The sequence below is a fragment of the Nelumbo nucifera genome, chromosome 8 (genome assembly GCF_055504915.1).
Source record: "Nelumbo nucifera cultivar China Antique chromosome 8, China Antique-T2T, whole genome shotgun sequence".
NCBI lineage: Eukaryota > Viridiplantae > Streptophyta > Magnoliopsida > Proteales > Nelumbonaceae > Nelumbo > Nelumbo nucifera.
Window position 1 is genome coordinate 50,866,646 of NC_142656.1, and position 20,329 is coordinate 50,886,974.

General features: G+C 39.3%; 1 pseudogene across 1 annotated transcript in view; it reads left to right on the top strand.

Moving 5' to 3' along the window:
• Positions 1-20,329, top strand: part of LOC104601537 (TMV resistance protein N-like) — a 48,795-nt pseudogene that overhangs the window by 17,326 nt on the left and 11,140 nt on the right. The window contains exon 2 of the transcript XR_016079454.1: positions 10,260-11,361. The product of XR_016079454.1 is annotated as a TMV resistance protein N-like (transcript). The remainder of the gene's footprint in view (positions 1-10,259; positions 11,362-20,329) is intronic.

The following is a 20,329-nucleotide window of genomic DNA, read 5'->3' on the forward strand; positions in this document are numbered from 1 at the left end:
TGGTTGATGGACTCTACATGTTGGAGAATACGACTGGTTTTCATGTTACAGAGTCTATGAGTCGGTTCAGAAAGAGTAAAGTGTATTTATGGCATTGTCGTCTTGGTCATTTGTCTTTTGAGTCCTTGAAAGTTGTATTCCCAGAACTGTGTAAGTCAATGTCTGTTTCTGATTTCTCTTGTCAAGCGTGTCAGTTAAGCAAGCGTTGTAGAACTCATTTTCTTCAGAAAAATAGTAAATCTGAATTTCCTTTTCACATTGTTCATTCTGATGTATGGGGCCCTGTTACTTTACCTTCTGAGAGTGGCTTTAAGTACTTCATTACCTTCATTGATGATTATTCTAGATATACTTGGGTATATCCAATGTGAACCCGGGAGGAAGTACCAAAAATTATCCAAGACTTTCAGCGGATGGTCTTCATCCAATTTCAGACTGAGATACAAATTTTCCAGTCAGACAATGCAAAGAGTTTTTTCATAGTGATCTCACGGAGTTCTTTGCTTCACATGGCTCACTTCATCGTAGCTCTTGTGCCCGCACACCACAACAAAATGGTGTGGCTGAACGGAAGAACTGACACCTCCTTAAAGTGGCTCGGGGTTTACTACTTCATATGAACGTCCCCAAACGTTTTTGGTTTGAGGCTGTCCTTTGTTCTACATACCTCATTAACCGAATGCCCTCTCGTTGGTTAGAGAACAAAGCCCCGCATCAACTTCTCTTCCCTAAGGCCCCTCTTCTTTCTATCCCTCCTCGTATATTTGGTTGTCGGTGCTTTGTCCAAAATCAGTCTCCCACCCGTGGGAAATTGGATTCTCGTGCTATCCCGTGCATATTTCTTGGTTACTCTTTCACTCAAAAGGGGTATCGTTGCTTTGATCCTATTTCTTGGAAATTCTATGTCTCCATGGATGTTACTTTTTCTGAAAATGAGCATTTTTTTCCTGTTTCTCCTCGGGGGGAGTGTAGGCATGAGGAGAAACTGGTTCAGTTTCCTTCTCTTCCTGATCCTTCGCCATTGGTTCAGCCTTCTTCTCTTCCCGATCCTCCACCTTTCTGTGTCTTTTCTTGTCATCGCAAAGGCCAATCAAATTCAAGAGCTGTGGAGAATCCAGAAGCTGTACCTCAAGTGCCATCAAACTCCTCGGGGGAAGATCATACCCACTCAGGTAACTTGACTCCCAATGATGTTCTTGACTCCTCTGTTGCTAATGATCTTGACCTTCCTATTGCCCACAGGAAAGGTGTTAAGTTGTGCACCACTAAACATCCCATTTCCAACTTTGTTTCCTATGAGAACATTTCACCCTCATTTCGTGCCATCCTTACCTCCATTGACAGTGTCCCTATTCCCAAGAATGTGGCAGAAGCTCTTTCAGTACCAGAATGTACAAATGCCATGAAGGAAGAAATTAGTGCCCTTCATAAAAATGGCACGTGGGAACTTGTTGATCTTCCTAAGGGAAAGGATCCAGTTGGATGTAAATGGGTGTTCACGGTCAAGCATGGGGTTGATGGAACCGTGGAGAGGTATAAAGCTCATTTAGTGGCAAAGGGGTTTACTCAAGTATATGGACTTGATTATGCATAAACTTTTGCCCCTGTTTCCAAGATGAACTCTATTAGAGTTCTTTTCTCTCTTGCTACTAATTTGAATTGGGATATACATCAGCTTGACATCAAGAATGCTTTCTTGAATGATGACCTTGAAGAGGAAGTTTATATGGTTCAACGCCCCGGTTTTTTGGCTCAAGGCAATGAACAGAAAGTGTGCAAGTTAAAGAAGTCTTTATATGGGCTGAAGCAATCACCAAGAGCTTGGCTCAGCAGATTCCATGCTGCGGTTCAGCAAAAGGGATACAAGCAATGTCAATCAGATCACACACTGTTTGTAAAAAGGGGAGAAGGTAAAATGGTTACCTTAATAGTATATGTGGATGACATAATTGTTATTGGTGATTGGCAGGATGAAATTCAAAGGTTGAAGGGTTTCATTGCCACTCAGTTTGAAGTGAAGGATCTAGGACCTGCCAAATACTTCATTGGAATTGAAGTTGCTTGATCAAAAAGAAGTATCTTTATCTCCCAAAGGAAATATGTCTTAGATTTGTTTCAGGACACTAGAAAGATGGGGGTTAAGCCAGCTGACTCTTCCATTGACCCCAACCATAAATTAAGTGACAACCAGGGTGAACCTCTTAATGATGTGAAACAATTTCAGAGTCTTGTAGGGAGATTGTTATATCTTTCTATGACCTGTCCAAACATCGCATATGCTGTTGGTGTCCTCAGTCAGTTCATGCATGCACCTAGGTCTACTCATCTTAAAGCATCAAAGAGGATACTACGATATCTTAAGAAGTTTCCTGGTGTTGGCTTGTTATTTCAAAGGCACGGGCATTTGAGAGTTGAAGTTTATACAGATGCGGATTGGGCTGGATCTCAAAGTGACAGAAAGTCTACTAGTGGTTACTGCACCTTTGTAGGAGGGAACCTTGCTACTTGGAGGAGTAAAAAGCAAACTGTGGTGGCTAGATCCAGTGCTGAAGCTGAATACTGTGCAATGGCCCACGAAGTAGCTGAAGGTATGTGGATAAAGAATCTGTTGAGTGAGTTGGGTTTCCCAGTGGACAAACCCATAACTCTATTCTGTGATAACAAAGCAGCTATAAGTATTGCTGCTAACCTGATACTACATGACAGAACAAAGCACATCGAAGTTGACAAGCATTTCATCAGAGAGAAAGTCATCACAGGCGAAGTATGTACTCCCTATGTCAGCTCTGAAAGGGCTAAACTATTCCAGACATCATGATCTTTGTGACAAGTTGGACATGATTGATATCTATGCCCAAACTTGAGGGGGAGTGTTGACAGATGTTGTTGTACACAGGTTTAGTACCGCAGGGGTATTTCTGTAATTTTTTCCATACTTTATGTTGTACGACCATTATAGTATAAATAACAACCGCTTCACTCGCTTGAAGCATTCTTTTGAGGCATTCAGTCCTCTCGTCTATCCTCTCTTCTCTTCTCTCTTCCTCTCTTCCTCCTCTCTTCTCTTGCTTAACATATTCCAATCATGGCCATCTAAAGATTGAGGTTTATAGAAATGTTGATTGGGTAGGGTCCATTGATAATAGAAGATCTACATCTGGTTATTGTGCCTTAGTTGGAGGCAATGTGGTTTCATGGAGAAGTAAGAAACAATATGTAGTTGCTCATTCTAGTGTTGAGGCAAAGTACAAGGCAATGGTTCATGGAGTGCTTGAACTACTCTAGTTGAAGATGTTATTGATTGAGATGGGCATTCAAGCAGATACCCCAATGAGACTATATTTTGACAATCAAGCAGCTATAAATATTGCTCACGATCTTGTTCAACATGATCATACAAAGCATATTGAGCTGGATAGAAACTTTATTAGAGAAAAAGTTGCTACCGAAGAGATTTGCCTTCCTTTTGTTAAGATCAGAAGTCAAACTAGATGATTGCCACACTAAAGGTGTTTACCATCCAAAGTTTGCTAAGAGCCTTGTCAAGATGGGCATGATTGACATATATGCTCAGCTTGAGGGGGAGTGTTGAGAATGTTTAGGCAAGGGTGTTTTAGTCTTTTCTCATCCTTTTGTATTTGGGATCCAAGTATGGATTTTCTTGTAATTTTTTCTTTCAAAATATAAAGAGCATTTTTGGGGGTGTGAATAGTAGAACACACACACACGCCCCTCTTTGACACATTCTTCTTTTTTTTCTCCTCTCTTGTCTTATTCTACAAACCCTAGATTTACAACTAAATCTAATTTTGTTCATCTATATCAAGATAAAAATAGAGAGGAGGATTGGAATGACAATACAAGGAATGTGGTTGGTTAGATCATAGATGAAGTAGGGAAGAAAGAAGGATGATTGGAAATCGAGGAAATTGTTGAAAAAAATTAGGAAGTGGGCAAAAAGCTCAGTCTGTTCTTTTTAGTTGGTGAAACACTTGCTGGGAAAGCCATTGATAAGTTGGAGCGAAGAAAGAGGGAGGAGAACTTGAGAAAGATTGCAGTAGGGCTGTAGGGGAAGGTGAAGAGATTTGGGATGGGATCATTGATGAGGAGCAGGAAGTGTTTGAAAGCTGAAATGTTGTAGCCGAAGTAGTAGAAGAGAGAAGGAGACCAAGAGGTGCTGAGAATGTCGAACTGAATGACCCAGTTGACAGTATTATCATTTATATTAGATTATAGTACAATGTTACAGGAAATGTCTGGAATGCCCCTGATTAGTGATGGGACACCCAGACTACTTAAAACAACAAATAAACTTAGGCCCATTAACACAGGCCCAGTACATAACAACTTAAACACAAATACAGACTAATAAGAAAACTTATCAGCTGAACCATCAATACATAAAACCCTTCAACCTAACACTCCCCCTCAAGCTAAGCATGGATGTCAATCATGTTTAGCTTGCCAAGAAGGTCCACGAATTTTGCTGCAGCCAACCCTTTAGTCAGTACATCTGCAATTTGCATCTCAGATGGAGTATAAGGAATGCAGAGTTCTCCCGAGACTATTCTCTCTCTAACAAAACGTCGATCAATCTCAATATGTTTTGTCCTATCATGTTGCACAGGGTTATTTGCAATGTTGATGACTGCCTTGTTGTCACAATACAGTCTGAGAGGACCCTTAGCTTTAATGCCAAGTTCATTAAGAAGAGTCCTGAGCCATAGGAGTTCAACAACCCTGTGAGCCATAGCTCGATATTCAGCTTCTGTACTTGATCTAGCAACAACATTCTGCATCTTACTGCGCCATGTAACCAGGTTCCCTCCCACAAATGTACAATACCTTGAAGTTGATTTCCTGTCCCCAACAGAACCGACCCAATCTGCATCAGTATAAGCTTCAATTTCAATTTTATTGTTTTTCCTGAATAGAATTCCCTTTTTTGGGAAAGTTTTCAAGTACCTGAGAATCCTTTCAACTGCTTTCATACGAGGGATCTTTGGTGAGTGCATGAACTGGCTGACAACATGCACAACATAAGCAATATCTGGTCGAGTGAGAGATAAATATATCAGCTTCCCTACCAATTTTTGGTCTCTCTCTCTATCACAATAGTCCTCCCCTACTGATTCCTATAGGCCATGATTCTGTTCTATTGGGGTATCTGCTGGTCTACACCCTATCATGCCTGTCTCCTCTAGGAGGTCAAGAACATACTTCCGCTGACATATGTAGATCCCCTCTCTTGACCTAGCAACTTCAATCCCGGGAAAATATCTCAAATGGCCCAAATCTTTGATATCAAATTCAGAAGCTAAAAACTCCTTCAGTCTTTTGATCTCTTCCAAGTCATTCCCGGTAATCACCATATCATCCACATAAACAATGAGTGCTGTAAGTTTGCTATCCTGTCTCCTTATGAATAAGGTATGGTCTGCACCACTCTAAGTGTACCATACTTTCTTCATGGCCCCACAAAGCCTCTCAAACCATGCACGAGGAGACTGCTTTAAACCATATAATGCTTTCCTCAGTTTACACACCTTTCTATCAAAGTCATAGCCTGGTGGAGGTTCTATAAATACCTCTTCATGAAGGTCACCATTTAGAAAGGCATTCTTCACATCCAACTGATGAAGTTCCCATGAAAAATTTGTTGCTAATGACAATAGAACCTGAATTGTGTTGAGCTTTGCAACTGGGGCAAATGTTTCTTTGTAGTCAATCCCTTCTTTTTGAGTAAACCCCTTTGCCACAAGCCTGGCCTTGTACCTTTCAATGGACCCGTCCTCCCTATGCTTTACAGTAAACACCCACTTGCACTCAACAGTGCTCTTCCCCTCTGGTAGATCCACTAATTCCCAAGTTCTTGCTTTCATTAGGACTTTCATTTCTTCATTCATAGCTTCTTTCCACCTTGGATTAGACACAACCTCTAAGTACCTAGAAGGAACTTGTACGGAGGAAAGAGCAAACACAAAGGAGTGATAGGCTGGAGATAAATGTGAGTAAGAAACAAAATCAGCAATGGGATGCTGAGTGGTACAAGAACGGATAGGCTTACGGAGAGTAATAGGAAGATCCAAATCAGAAGTATGTGTGTCAGAATTACCTTGGATTGCAGAGACAGATTGATCCGAGTCCAACTGGTTGCTGTCATGAGTTTGAGGGCCCTTTTTTCTTCTATTGTAGGTGATTCGTATCTCTTTCTATTGTCTACTGGAGCCTTCAGGGACATCTGCAGTATCAGGAGAGGTAACTGGCACAGTGGGAGCCTCACTAGGTTGACCCGGGCTGGCACAACTAGGAGTAGAAGAAGAGGATGGAAGGCCCGAGGCAGATAGGGAAACAAAAAAGGAGGGGGAATGAGAATCCTCTTCCATCCCACTAGTCTCCCCCTGAAGAGGATTCTGAGAAGACTGAAAATAGGGTTGAGAACTCAAAAAAGACCACATCTCTGGTGACATACTTTCTCTTGGAGACAGGATCATAACACTTGTAACCCTTTTGTGTAGGAGAATACCCCAAAAATATTCCTTTCGTAGCCCTAGGATCCAGCTTGGTCTTCTTTGGATCCTTCACATGTATGAAACATATACAGCCAAAGACCCGTGGAGGAAGAGGAAAGTCTGGAAGAGTAGGACACAGAACAGAGAAAGGGGTTTTCATACCCAATACCTTAGATGGCATCCGATTTATCAGATATGATGCAATAAGAACAACTTGAGACCAGTATTGCTTGGGAACCTTGTGCTGGAATAGTAAGGCTCGAGCTATCTCCAATAGATGTCTATTCTTGCGCTCAGCAACCCCATTCTGTTGAGGGGTATTAGCACAGGATGATTGATGTAACATGCTAGCATCTTCCATGAATAAGTTCAAGGATTTTTCAAAATATTCAACAACATTATTTGACCGGAATTGCTTAATCTTCTTATTAAATTGTGTTTCAATCATTTTGCAAAATGCCATAGTTATCCGTGGTACTTTATCTCGTCCTTTTAACAGATAGATCCATGTGCATCGAGAGTAGTGGTCAAGAAAAAACTGATAAAGTAACGAAAGCCATCAATAGAAACAATAGATCCAGGGCCCCAAACATCGGAATGAACCAAATCAAAAGGAGCTCGAATTTCATTACTGGAAATTGGATAAACAATTCTACATTGTTTTGACATTTGACATACTTCACAGACTAAACTCTGACTTGAAATGCCCTTAAACAATTTGGGAAACAACATTTCTAATGAAGAGAAAGGTAAATGACCTAGCCTAGCATGCACAGATGCAACCTAGGTATTGACTCCACACTCTCTGGACTACTAGCAGCAGATGCTTGTAAGGCTGAACAGATGTCTGCATCAAAATAGTAGAGGCCTCCATACTCATGACCACTCCCAATCGTTCTCCTCGTCAATTTGTCCTGAAAGACACAATGAGTAGGAAAAAAGGTTATAGTAAAGTTCAAATTTTTGGTAAGTTTTGAAACAGACAAAAGATTTGAGGTGAGACTGGGAATATGCAGGACTGATTTAAGAGAGAGGTCCTTGCTTAGGTCAACCGCCCCTTTTCCAGAGATGGTGGAGAAAGACCCGTCAACAACTCCCATTTTATCCTAACCAGACAACAATTGATATGAAGAGAATAAGGAGGATATATGTGTCATGTGGTCAGTTGCACCGGAATCAATAATCCAAGAAGTAGAGTCAATAGAACTAGTTGCACTAAAGGCAAAGACTATACCTGATCTGGCAAGAGAGGAGGAAGCAAAAGAATTACTCCTTAGACGGGCTAAAGCCTGGCTAAGGACCTCTACCTCACTAGCAGTGAAGCCCAAGGCACCGGCTCCAGAGGAATCAGTAACCTGCCCCATGGGAGAAGAAGTCACTGTTGGTATACTCTGTGAGTTGTCACCATTGTTACTAGTGACAAGGTTCCCACTTGCCGCATGACCCTTCTGTTGCTTCTTGTCCTTTCTCAATGCAGCTGGCTTCAGGTGTGGGTACAGGACCTAACACTTTTCTTTTACATGTCTTTCACCCCCACAATGGGTGCACTTAAGATGCTTCTTGTCTGGATGTCTGTTTCCCTTAGTAGAAATCAGGGCTGAATGTTCTCCAAGTTGTTCAGCTGGTTGAATCTGAGAGTCAACTTGCATCTCCTTTCTCCTCACTTCTTAATTCCTTACCAGATAATATACATGGTGTAACTTGGGCAGTTCATCTCTTCCTAGAATTTGTGACCTTATGCTCTCATACACTGGGTCCAGGCCAGCCAAGAACTTAAAGGCTCTGCTCTCTTCAATCTGCTTATCATGTCTCTCCTTGTCCCTGGCATTTTCCCAGTCCAAAATCAAGTGATGGTCAAATTCTTCCCAAAGTCCTTCCAGAGTTGCAAAGTATGTTGCAACTGTCATATCCCCTTGCCTTAAGGCAGCAATGTCTTGATTCAATCTGTAGATTCTAGTATTATTTTTCTTCTGTCCATAGGTTTTAGACACATTTTCCCAAATCTTGGCTGCTGTGGTAAAGTGTTGAACAGTCCTGGCAACACGTGGAGTCATAGAGGCAAGCAACCAGGACATAACTGTGGCATTCTCCTTGCGCCATACTGCATACTCCGCACTGCCAACTTCAGGTTCCTTCTTATTCCCATCTAAGTAGCCTGTGAGATCACGGGAAGTAATAAAAAGCATTGCAGAAACGGACCACTCCCTAAAGTTGTATTCATCCAACAACACACTTGTAATCTGCAATCTGTGCAGATTTGGGTTTTCTAGATTTGAAGACTTCCCACCAGGTCTGTTATCTCTAGAGGAGACCTCTCCGGATATTGAAGACATCTTGGCTGCAGATACTGTGTAGATAACACTGTTTGAGACTAGCCGAAATGATAACAGTGCTGAAAAAAGACTAGTTGCAGTATTGAAGAAGGTTCTGACAGCCCACAACACTGTTTCAGACTTGCCGAGACTGACACAGCTCTGAAGTAGTTCAGTTACAGCAGCAAATAAGGTGTACTGTGAGCAGGAAACCGACCTGAAACTGAGAGCTCTCTACCACTGCACTATGCAGATTTCTCTTGGGCTTCGATTACTGCAACTGTAGAGATTGTTTCTCCCCCTACGGCCAATACTAGGACTGCTGAAATCAGTCCTCAAACTAGGTCTGTCCTATACAGACCTCCCTTAGCAGCCGAATGGCTACTAACTACTAGAAACAGTCTAGTAGGACATCAACTTCTGGGTCTTACTTCCCTTGCGCCCTACAACCAAGGGAAACCCTAGGTTCGAACCTTGTATTGTTCTCCTGCAACCCTAGGGTTTCACCGCAGCAACCAAGATAAAAAAAAGAAAGAAAGACAGCAAGAGAGAAGAGATGGCGTCGGCTGTAACCAGGAAAGTGCTCAATGCTCTGATACCATGAAAGCTGAAATGTTGTAGCCGAAGTAGTAGAAGAGAGAAGGAGACCAAGAGGTGCTGAGAATGTCGAACTGAATGACCCAGTCGACAGTACTATCATTTATATTAGATTACAGTACAATGTTACAGGAAATGTCTGGAATGCCCCTGATTAGTGATGAGACACCCAGACTACTTAAAACAGCAAATAAACTTAGGCTCATTAACACAGGCCCAGTACATAACAACTTAAACACAAATACAGACTAATAAGAAAACTTATCAGCCGAACCATCAATACATAAAACCCTTCAACCTAACAGTGTTTAAGGGAGAGGAGTAGTTGTGGGTTCTATTTTGTGTTTTGTTTTGTTAGAGTCAAGTAGGTGTTGGAGGTTGGTGCCCTGTGGAAGGGTTTCTCTTGTTTGGTTGGAGTTTTTCTTTTTGTATGTTTTAGTGGTGTTTGTTGGTGTGAAGTTGATGTTCCCTTTTTGTGGGTGATATCTTGTTACCTCTCTTCTGTATTCTCTTTTTTAATTTTAATGAATTTTCTTTTATTATAAGAAAAGTGTTAAAGATAATAATTCTAATATCATGGGATGAGCAATTCAAATGAATGGAATTGGAGCTTATGCCAATTTTTTAAATTGCATATAAATTTTAAATATATGTGGATGGTATAATAAAACAGTGCTGAGCTTTGTAATTTCTTCAGTTATGGTTAGGTTCCAATTTTTAACTTTAGTGTGCTCATATTTGACTAACAATAACCATGATTCTCTCTCTCTCTCTGTATGTATATATCCTCTCAACTTGTTTCATGCTTATGGGGTCATTTTGTTATCATAATTTGCAGGCATCAACCAAAGTTCATCAAAATAATTGTCGAAGAGGTCTTGGCTAAGTTAAGTAAAACCTTACTGGATGTTGCTACTTACCCAGTTGGATTGGATTCCCGTGTAAATGACATGACTTCATTGTTGAACATCCAATCTCATGATGTTCGCATTATAGGAATCTTTGGTATGGGCGGAATAGGTAAAACAACAATTGCAAAGGCTGTCTATAATCTAATCTTTCGTAAATTTGATGGTAGCAGTTTTCTTGCAAATGTTAGAGAAAATTCCAAAAAACCTAATGGGTTAGTTCATTTACAAGTACAACTTCTTTTTAATATCCTAATGGAAGAAGATTTGGAGATAAGAAATATTGAGGAAGGGATCAACTTAATCAAAGGAAGACTCCACAATAAAAGGGTTCTCATTGTTCTTGATGATGTGAATCAACACATCCAATTAAATGCATTAGCTAGAAATCGCAATTGTTTTGGTGTGGGAAGTAGAATCATCATAACCACTAGGGATGAGCATTTGCTAAATGTACTTCAAGTGGATGAGAAATACAAGGTGAAGGAACTGAGTCATGATGAATCTATTGAACTCTTTTGTTGGCATGCCTTCAGAAAAGACCATCCACTAGAAGATTATGTGGAGCTTTCAAGTTGTATAGCAGGTTATGCTGGAGGACTTCCTTTAGCTATTGAGGTTTTAGGATCCTTTCTATTTGACAAAAGGAGCATACCTGTATGGAGAAGTGCTTTGGAGAAACTAAAAAGAATTCCTCGCAATCAAATTCAGAAAAAACTTAAAATAAGTTTTGATGGACTGGATGATCAAGAGAAGGATATTTTCCTTGATATTGCATGCTTCTTTGTTGGGATGGACAAGGACTATGTCACTAAAATACTAGATGGTTGTGATTTCTCTTCAGAAAATGGAATTAGTATTCTTGTTCGTAAATCTCTTCTAACAATTAATAAAGAGAATGAGCTGAGGATGCATGATTTACTACGAGACATGGGCAGAGAAATTGTTCGCAATGAATCCCCCAAGGAGCCTGGAAAACGTAGTAGATTGTGGTTTCATGAAGATGTCTACAATATATTGATGAAACATGTGGTAAGAATTCATATAAAAATTCATACAAAAATCCGTATTGCTTGCTTTTTGAAGTTCACTGGTGCATGCAAATATTTTTTTAATGTTTGTGCAGGTTCAAAATCTGTGTATCTACTATTTTATGCATGTTGGACTTCTATAACAATCTAAGTTTGTAAGATCCAATTTTGCACTTGTATTGGGTCCTTTCCCTTGTATACTAGCTATTCAAATTTGGTTGTTCTTTACCATGTGACAGAGAAGGAATTAGGCAAGCTAGAAGGTTCATCCCATTGGTTAACTAGATTTGGAAAATGAAAAGTAGGAACTTGAATAATACTTGAGTCAAATGGTCACATGTGTTTTTTTTTGAAAATTTTCTATATTTTTGTAGTTTTACTTTTAGGCAGTAAGGGTATTTTTGAGGGAAAAGGAAAAAGGAAAAAGGAAAAAGGAAGTAACGGTATTTTAGTCATTTTTTCAGATTGTATGTGGGGTCTAGCCTAGTAGTCTAATTTTTGTAGTCATAGCTTAGTTGTGTTTAAAATTTTACAGTCATTGTTTAAGTAGTTTAGGAGTTATTTAGTTCTTTGTTTTAGAGTATAAGTTGCATAATCATGATTTTGAGTTTTCTTAGTTTAGGAAGGAGTTTGTCTGACTTCAGATAGTCTATATTTGTAAAGTTGCAATAAATTTCAATGATGAACTTACGAGATGATTTCTACTATGCGACTTTTAGTCAATGATTTTGAAATACCTAGGGTGATTCTAGAGACCTTGCAAGCAATTCTTAGTATTCCTTCTTTCTCTATATTTGAGATTATTTCTAGTCTCCTAGTACATGTTTTCTTAGTGGAGTTAGTAATTTCCATTTTCCACCAAATGCTTAGAAGAAAAGCCATCAAGAGCAATATTCAACATCAAATAAAGGATTGAACTGATCCTAGGTAAGTCTTCTTTCAATTTGTCAATGTTATCAATATAGTGAGGAGGCTACTAGTTGTTTTGGCCTCTCTAGTTGATGCAATCAACCAAATAAAAATATTCCCTAAATTTATGATGTTGATGCAATCTCATGATTAAGTTAATATATTGCAAATATGTAATATAAGTAATATAAAACATTTAGCTTGCAGTCTTTATTTTGCAAACATATAAAGAAAGTGGGTGCAAATCTGTCCTATTACCCCCTTGTTGAAGACTGTCTGGAAAAACTAGTAGGTGGATGGCACTAGCTCTTTCATTTTGGCATAAAAACTTGGTGCCATTAAAGAGAGATTAAAAATCTGGAAAATGGAGAATAATTTGAATTCAGAAACTGAAAAGTGAGCTTTATTGAGTATTATTGAGGAAATTGATTCTACAGAAGAGGTAGGCTCTTTATCAGAGTAAAGTAGATTGAAGAGATTTCAGACAAAAATTAATTATGATAAATTGGTTGTGAAAGAAGAAATCAAGTGGAGGCAAAGAGTTAAAGTGGTTTGGTTAAAAGAGGGGGACAAAAACACTCACTTTTTTCATAGAATGGCAAATGCCAGAGCAAGAGCTTCTTCAATCAGTAAGCTGGAGTGGGAAGGAAGATTGAGGGAATCTGATGCAGATATGAAGGTAGTGGCAACTAACTTTAATAAATGAAGTATGATGAGCTTGAGATTATGTGAACCCAACCTTCACCTACAACTTTTCTGAATCTATCAATCCAAGCTCTAAGAGATTGCTTTAGGCCATAGAGAGGTTTCTTTAAATGACATACTTTCCCTTCACTGTTAGGAAAGCTCACACTAGGAGAAAGGTCTATATAAACCTCTTCTTGAAAAGGTCACCATTGAGAATAGCATTCCTCACATCCGTTTGATACAAGGGCCATAATAAATTTGTGGCAAATGAATTACTCTAATGGAGTTCATTTTGCTATAGGTGTAAAGGTCTCCTGATAATTAGTGCCATAGGTTTGGGTATATCTTTTTGCCACTAATTGAGCCTTGTATCTCTCAATTGAGCCATCAAGCCTGTGTTTAATAGTGTATACCCATTTGCATCCCATAGGAACTCCTTAGGAAGGGAAACTATTTCCCATGTCTAGTTCTTTACAAGGGCCTCCATCTCTTGGTTCATAGCATCCTTCCTAGACCTGACAATTGGGTTTGGTGGGTCGGGTTTGCATTGGGTCAAGACTCTTAGGGTTGATTTCGGATCAGGTTGAATTTTTGGTTGGGTCGGTAAATTCTAGATCCTAACCCTAAATGTTCAGGGTAGGGTTGACCCACAGGTCAATTTGGGTCATCCCTAAAAATAACTGCAGTTTTAAAAAATAAAGAATCGCAGTTTTAATAAATAAAGAAAAAATACACAAAAAATGCCAGAATTAAAGGAATTAACCTTAAAATTCTAAACATAAAATAAAAAAATTGAACATTAAACAATTCAAAGAGTAAATGATAAAGAGTAAAGACTAAATAGTAAATTAAAGAGTGGAAACTTCTAACAATACATAAATAGTCCCAATTAGACTTGACAATTGGGTCAACAGGTAGACCCATGACCCAAGCCAACCCGATTTTTTCCAGGTTGGGTTGGGTTGGGTCATTCTTAAATTCAGATACCTAATTATGAGACCCTAACCCTATTTTTTCGGGTTGAGCTGGGTTAGGTTCATGGTTGGGTCAACTTTTTGCTAAGTCTAATCCTTTCACTAAGGTGACTATATCACCTCTATAACACTATGGGGAATGGACATAGAAAAAATGGTAGAGATGCAAGCATAGTAGGATGGTAAAAGGGCATCATAAGAAACATAATTAGTAATAAGATAATACATTTCCTTTAACCCTTACGAATAGAAATAGGAAGATCAAGGTTAGAATTCAAGAAACTAGGTTCAGGAACAGGGGGCTCAAAATCAACAAAGGTTTCAAGTTTAGGATTATTTGAGTCTGGGTTATTAAATGATGGTAGACTTATATTTTCAGGAGTAACCTTACCCTCTTCCTTCGTTTGATGAAGCACTATTGCCAAGACCGAGGTTGATACACAAGAGGAGGAGATGGTGCATGAATATTACCATTGCAAGTAGATGGAATGAGTAAACAAAAAGGAGTTTGATCTTCACTGACACTTTCCTCCTTGAAGAGAAGGACGAGATGATTGAAAGAAAGGAGTGGACTTAAGGAAGGTGACATCTTTGGAAACATATCTCCTAATGATTTAAAAGGTGTGCTTAAGCACACAGGCAGGCGTATTTTAGGGTATGAACCTTGCTTAGGTCCCACGCCACGTAGAACACTTTCCAAAAGCGTGCGCTTCATCCCGGGAGTGATCCTTTTGAAAAATTGTTCATTTTTTTTTGCTTTCTAATTCATAGCAGTTGGGCTAGGGACTCTACTCTTGGACCTCGACCAAGCCCATTTCTTTTGTTTTTTTATGCTTCAATTGCCCACCAAAGCTCTGAAAAACCCATATATTTGCTAATGTTGCTCATTCATTCATCCTAATAAAAGATATTTTTAAAAGACACTTGAAGTTATAAAACCTTTTTTTATAGGAATTAAGAATTTAAGACCCTGATATGGACTTGCTTGGGCTTGCCTCGAGGGGCTTGGTACAAAGGTGGCTCGTAGAATTAGGAATGCATAATGTTTAACATCACATTAGCTATTTGAAGTAATGTAATTGGGGAAGAAAATAAAGAGATTAAGAGATTACATGCTTGAATATGGTTTATATGTTATGCTTGATTTTATTTTTAATTTTTTGTTTTAAATTTGTTTTACATGTTATGTTTATGTATTTTAATTTGAGATACTAAATTTTTTTAAAACTTATATTTTAAATTTAAGTTTATATTTTTAATAAATATTGTGTTTAATATTTTTAATATTTTGCATTTTTTTTTAATTTTTGAATTTTTTAGCATTTGGTCGCCTTGTTTCAAAACGGCACATGCCTTGCGCCTTGGGCACAAAATGGCCCTTGTGCTTTTTTTTGCACCTTGCACTTTTAAAACACTAATATCTCCTACCGGAATGAGGATCAAAACACTTAAAGCCCTTTTGAATAGAACAATAACTAAGAAAGACACATTTAATAGACTTGAGATCAAACTCAAGTCACGAGTGACTCATATCATGAACAAAGCAAGTGCAACCAGAGTTGTTGATGAGGAGATTAAAGATGAAGAGTCCTTGAAGGAAGCTTATTAATAAGGTACATGGTCGTTTTAACTACATCTCCCTAGAACCGAGTTGGAATATGCTTTTGGAAAAATGCTTTTTAGAAGGGAAACTATCTTTCTTTGGGTGGCAAAATTGTTCTAATCAAGTCAACTTTGGTGAATTTGCCTGTCTACTTCCTTTCGGTGTTCGAGATGTTAGTTAGGGTCTGTAGAAGTCTAGAGAAGATAACAAGAGATTTTTTGTTGGAACTTGGGGAGGAAAGAAAGGACCATAATGTTAGATGGGAAGTAGTAAGTAGGAGGGGGAGTTTTGGTGGTTTAGGAGTTGGAAACATTTAGAAGAGGGGGAAATGGTTGTGGAGATTGTCGATGGGTAGAGATAAAATATGGACAATGGTGATCTTATGCATTCATGGGCTAGGGTGCAGGACTATTTACTTGAGACACCAATGTGGCACCTTGGAAGTCCATCCATGCTGTCCTTCCTTTCTACCTTTTGTCAGGTATAATCTATTCTAGAAACCTGGTCAAGTTTTGGGAACATGTTTGGGTGGGGAATTCACCATTAAAAAACCAATTTCCTTCCTTATCAACTATAAAAATGAGCCTATATCCACATTCTTGTCTTCTTTGGGATTGGGTCTTGAGGTAGAATGGGATTTGGGGTTTAAGCGGGGCCTTAGATATTTGGAGTTGGACAATGTCTTGGCATAGATACAAATTCTACAAAAGGTTTTCTTAAATCCTTCTAAACTGGACTCTTGGATTTGGATCCTCTCTCCTTTTGGTTCTTTCTCTCGTGCCTCTTTTTTCAAAGCCTTAATTCAACCTTTTGATAGCCTTGGGCAACCATTTCCTGTTAAGGAAGTTTGGGGTAAATCGGTTTCTCCAAGGGTTGGGGCTATCTATTAGGAGATTTTCTTGGAAAGAATGAATACTTATGATTTACTTCAAAGAAAAGAAGCCTTTTTGGTGCCTATCTCGTAATTGGTGCATTCTCTATAAGGCTATTGGTGAGTCCTGTCATCACTTATTGATCTCCTGTCCCTTTGTTTTGTTTATTTGGAATTGGTTTCTCTTTTTGTTTGGTTATAGGTGGACCCCCACCAAACATGCAAAGCATCCGACTCTTTTGCTAATAGTTGGACAAAGTGAAGGGAAAGAATGCTATGAAGATGCACAAGAGCTATAGTTTGTTGGATAGTATAGGAGTAAAGAAATCAAAGAATCTTTGCAGAAAAGGAGAGAAATAGAGGGGTGATTATTGAGGTGATCACTGCCAGGGTGGTTCATTGGTTAAAATCAATGGACTTATTTGATGATATTCCCATAATGGTTTTGCTTAACAAGTGTCTCTCTTCCTTTATGGACTTTGCCATGCTCAGGTTTCATTAAGTTGAATTTTGATGGCAGTAGTGAAGGCAACCCTGGGCATTCAAGGATTGGAGTTTTCAGGATAGAGGAAGGTGTAGTCACTGCTCTGTTCTCAGGTCTGATTGGAGTTGGGGACTCACTCCGAGCTGAGGTTATGGCTGTGGTGGAGGGTGCAACAAGGGCCAAGGAATTAAATATTAACAAATTGAACATTGAAGGAGATTCAAAAGTGGTGGTATGTGACCTTATCTTAATGAGCAAAAACTCTTTAAGTGGCTGACTCAGGGTATAGAAACGAGATTGTAGTGGGTTAAGAGGTGTGGTAATTCATTTGCAGATGCACTTGCCAAACAAGGGGTGGGAAAGGACCAACTATTTTGGGTTTTCTTGTAATTTTCATTTTTATTTTTCTAGGGGTGAGTTAAGAGAGTTTACCTCCCTTCGCCTTTGTACTTATTCCTAATTTTTTTAATGAAACGGTTCTGTTATTGATAAAAAAAGCATTTGTTTTGGAACAGCAAGCCTCTAGCAACTTCAGTCACATGTCTATTTTCCTGCTCAACAACATTTTGTTGGAGAGTATGACTAACGAGCTTTGATGAATTACTCCCCTCTCTTCAAGGAAGGCTTGTAGATGTTTTTCAAAGTATTCGTTTGCATTGTTAGATTTTATTATTTTGATCTTCTCAAATTGTGCTTCCACATATGAAAGAAACTTTGAACAATTGAAGGAACATAATCCCTGCTGTTTATTAGGTATCAAGTGTACAAAGAATTATCATCAATGAGGAGAACAAAGTACTTGTATCCTCTCATGCATTGAATAGAATATGGACCCCAAACATTAGAATGTATGAAATGAAAAGCAATATTACTTCCTTCTATTACTAGCAAAATATGTGTTTTTACATTGTTTTGATAGATGATAGACTTCACATTGAGGACTCAAATTTGACACAAACTAATACAAATTAGAAAACAAAAGTTTTATAGAACCAAACGATACATGTCCAAGATGCCAATGCCACAATTTCAAAAGACTCAATTTTCACTTCAACAGGAATCAGCTTGGCACAAGAATCCTTGCTCAGGGGCTTTGCTTGCAAACTAGACCTTGAGAAGGCATATGATATGGTGGATTGGAGTTTCCTCTTAAAGGTGCTTAGGATGTGTGGTTTGGGGAAAGATGGTGCTTGTGGATGTTGGGATGCCTTACTTCGGTTCATTACTCTATGCTAGTGAATGGAGTGGTAAAGGATCTCTTTCTAGCCTACAGGGGCTTGAGACAAGGTGGCCCTCTCTCTCCTTTTCTTTTTACTTTGTTGGCACCATGGCAGATGTGCTTAGTTGATTAATCTTAAAGGAAAACAAGGAAGGGGGGGGGGGGGGGGGGGGGGGGGGGGGGGGGGGGGGGGTAATAGGTGGTTGGAAGATTGGAAGGAATAGGGTTTTAGTGATCCATTTTCAGTTTGTAGATGATATTATCATTTTTTGTCAAGGAAGCGAGTTGAGGAATGTGAGAAACCTTAAGGGTTTAAGAATAGGCTTTGAGAGTGTTTCCAATTTAAAGATCAAATTTGAACAGAGTTGTGTAGCCGGGGTCAATTTGGCTGACAATGAAGTTGAGGCTATTGCATTTCACTTGGAATGCTCTATTATCTTCGTGGCCCTTGACCTACCTAGGCTTACCTTTGGGTGGGAATCCTAGGGAAATCAAATATTTGTATCCAATGATTGAGAAATGTGAAAAAAAGGTTGGCAGCTTGGAAAAAGAACTATATAATTCTAGGAGGAAGGGTAACTTTGATTAAGGCTACACTTGCCAACCTTCTAGTGTATTTTCTTTTTGTGTTTAGGATCCCCTCTAGGGAGGCTAGGAAATTAGAAAAGTTGATGAGAGATTTTCTTTGGGTACCAGGGGAGAGAAAAGGGATCATTTGGTTAATTGGGGAATAGTTTGTTGGAGTAAAGAGGCAGGGGATTTGGGTTTAGGGAATTTGGTCCTTAAAAATGAAGTTATTGGGAAAGTGGTTGTGGAGATGGCGCCTAGATAGAGAAAGTTTGTGGCACAGGGTGGTAGTTAGCATTCATGGCTGTTCTGCTTCTAGTTGGGATGTTGGAGTATCTCATCGGGCTACCCAAACAACACCATGGAAGGCAATACATGGCATCCTCCCCAAATTCCTCTAGTTTGTAAGGTATGACACTTGCTTGGGGAATTTGGTTCTTTTTTGGGAAGACATTTGGGTGGGTAATCAACCTCTAACAGACCTCCGGTCTTACCTCTATCTTTGAATTGGGACTTCGGTTTTCGTAGGGGCTTAAGGGATGATGAGCTTGTTTGTGTCACTAAACTTCTTTCCATTTTAGACAATGTTTGTTTGGACCCCTCTATTGCTGATAGAAGGGTGTGGGCCCCTAATCCAAAAGGTACCTTCACTCTTGCTTCCTCTTTCAAAACCCTTTGTTCTAGTACATCCACCGAGTCTTTCTTTGTGAAAGAAGTATGGACTAAGCATGTTTCTCCCAAAATTGTTGTTTTTTTTCCTGGAAGTGTACCTTGGTAAGATCAATACTTTGGAGAACTTACAAAAGAAAAATCCTTTCTTGTGTATATCCCCAAACCGGTGTGTTTTGTGCAAATGTCATAGTGAGGACTGTTACCATTTACTGGTTTCTTGTTCCTTTGCTGCAGCTCTTTGGGATGGATGTTTGTTTTGTTTGGTTGTAGGTGGAATTTGCCTCCGGAGTTAAAATTATTGTTTTCTCCATCTACCTTTGCTTGCCCAACAAAAAGAGGAAGCAATATGCGGAGATGTTTCAAAGCAGCCACTTTTTCCACAATTTGAGAAGAAAGGAACACAAGAATTTTTCCAAGATAAGGAGAGATCCTTTACAACAGTGAAGGACTGTATTTTAACTAATGCTATTCATTGGCTGAAATCCTTGGCTTCTTTCAACTCTTTCTCCTTTGACAACATTTGGAGGAATTGGGCTGCAATTGTACACACTCCGGTTAGGAAAAACGGAACTGCAACAGGCTAGGTAACTCCATCGGAAGGGGTTATTAAATTGAATTTTGACGGAAGTAGTCAAGGTAATCCAGAATCGTCTGGCATAGGAGTCCTGAGGAATGAGAATGGCAACATCATCTCCTTATTTTCAGGCCCGGTGGGGATAGGGGATTCCACAAGAGCTGAGCGAATGGCCGCAGTACAAGGGATCCAGATTGCCAAACAATTAGGAGTGGAGAACTTTCTAATTGAAGGAGATTCTAAAGTGATAGTGGGTTGGTTGTCAAATCCAAACTCAGTTGTTTGGAGTTATAAAGATCTCATAAAAAAGTGAAATGCTTAACAAAACACATAGTATGCAGATTCCTGTGGGTGGGTAGGGAGGCAAACGCCTTGGCTGATTTTCTTGCTAAACAGGGGTCCTCTAGAG